Genomic DNA, 2,232 nt, shown 5'->3' with positions numbered 1-2,232 from the left:
GCGACTCCAAAGAGTTTATGGTAATTGATCAATAAATAGCAACTTTAAAAGTAGTTTTGAGAAGCGATTTGTCATTCGCATCCCTGCAATAATATTTACGCGAGCCACTGTGGCTTAGGCGATAGAGCGTTCGCCTCCAAATGAGATGACTAAAGTTCGAATCATGGCGGTGACTGGTTTTGCTCACGACCACGGTGCTGAAGTAGGATATCGTCAGTAGGTAGACTGATCATAGGTTATATACTCTCATTGTCGTCGTACTAACAGTAGGGGTCCTTACCATGTTACGGAAANTCCTTTATGATGTTTAAGTTAAGTTATGATTTTACTTGCTTAATAAAATTTATGATTAGTTAAAAGATGACTTTTTTCATTATGCTTGCTGGGCATTTTCCACAACGCACTAAACTCTGCCAGCAGGATTTAAAGCTAAGACTTCGTTAATTTTGTTGCATACAGCAAGTGTAGTTTTTAAAAAGTAGGAAAAAATTAGCCTCTTTAGATACATATTTATACGGATACAATGGAGAATTTTTTTTTTTTTTTTGACATTAATTCTCGAATGCAAATATTTCACTATTAATCGGAAAAGTGCCCATGGGAGGTCTAAAACTTTCATGACTATGACACAAACCCAGGATATTAATTCTGTATCTTGGGTATGACCTAACTCTAATTATACAAAGGCAGTATATCAATAAAAACATTACCTCTATATTTTTAGATTATCAACAACTGCATTCAATAAAATAAACCTTTTGAACGAAAAGCGAATATTTTTTCTCCTGCATGGTTAGAATTTTTTTTTATTTTTATAAATCTAGAGACTTCAGCGACTCCAAAGAGTTTATGGTAATTGATCAATAAATAGCAACTTTAAAAGTAGTTTTGAGAAGCGATTTGTCATTCGCATCCCTGCAATAATATTTACGCGAGCCACTGTGGCTTAGGCGATAGAGCGTTCGCCTCCAAATGAGATGACTAAAGTTCGAATCATGGCGGTGACTGGTTTTGCTCACGACCACGGTGCTGAAGTAGGATATCGTCAGTAGGTAGACTGATCATAGGTTATATACTCTCATTGTCGTCGTACTAACAGTAGGGGTCCTTACCATGTTACGGAAATGCGGGTTTGCTCCCCACAAAGACTAATCTTCCTCAAAGCTTGATCAAGGAGTTCCACTGCGTTCCGGATTTTGTTCAAAATTATGACTACGGAGTTGAACATAGATACCAGTCGTAAACTCAGAATTTGAACGGCTGTTTAATAAAATAGTATTATTGATTTTCTACATAGTCCACTATATACCGCCTATTGAAAAGGAGCGGAAATAATGTGTATAGTTCCGGACTAAAACTTTTGTCGACAAATAAGAATCGCAGAGCCGAGCAATAAAATAAATTGCGATCAGCGTGTGCTGATGACTTTTGTTTCAACAATCTAATATTTCTCTTTTATTNCATAGTCCACTATATACCGCCTATTGAAAAGGAGCGTAAATAATGTGTATAGTTCCGGACTAAAACTTTTGTCGACATATAAGAATCGCGGAGCCGAGCAATAGAATAAATTCCGATCAGCGTGTGCTGATGACTTTTGTTTCAACAATCTAATATTTCTCTTTTATTAATAACCATTCAGAACGAGCTTTTTCCATCCATCTGGCGCAATGCCAAATAGTGCGATCATCAATGTTGCTCACTTCGATAGAAGTTACGCAACCGCTTCACGCTCAGGAGAAAGCCCCATTCCTCATCATCGTGGTTGGGTTTTCTGCGAAGTTCGGTGAGTGAACTCGCTAATCATACTATAGAAATGATCCTATGAAGTATGATCTTGCCAAATTTGGTATTTAAGAAATACATCTACACAATATTTGTTAAAAAATGTTGGTACTTTTAGGTTTTCTTTCTTACTCTAATATTTCCATGTAGTTATTTATGTTAACAATGAAAGGTAACGCCTACGAACTGTTCGAATGTTATGGCAAAGATTACAAGGTAATGATAATTCTGTGTAAATTGGAGCAGTGTGTTTCATTTCTATTACAGCTTAACAACAGGGTCTGGAGTCGATTAAATTTTATTAAATGCGACAATTAGAGAAAAATTGTAGATTTTGTGTGACCTTCTACTAACAACATACTATGAAAAATTGAATTTTTGTAGCGACACTGTTAGTCGCTTGGGTGCCTATGCCAGTTCATAGAATTATAACAGCTTATACCTATT

General features: G+C 36.1%; 1 non-coding gene across 1 annotated transcript; it reads right to left on the bottom strand.

The window, feature by feature from the left end:
• Window positions 1-1,633: 1,633 nt before the first annotated feature.
• LOC122269289 (small nucleolar RNA U3) lies at window positions 1,634-1,839 on the bottom strand. The gene has a single exon (XR_006225101.1). It is a non-coding gene; the product is annotated as a small nucleolar RNA U3 (small nucleolar RNA).
• Window positions 1,840-2,232: the final 393 nt, after the last annotated feature.

Source organism: Parasteatoda tepidariorum, chromosome 4 (assembly GCF_043381705.1).
Source record: "Parasteatoda tepidariorum isolate YZ-2023 chromosome 4, CAS_Ptep_4.0, whole genome shotgun sequence".
Taxonomy (NCBI): Eukaryota; Metazoa; Arthropoda; class Arachnida; order Araneae; family Theridiidae; genus Parasteatoda; species Parasteatoda tepidariorum.
The sequence above is the reverse complement of the archived record's forward strand: the minus strand, read 5'-3'. Positions and strand labels throughout refer to the sequence as shown.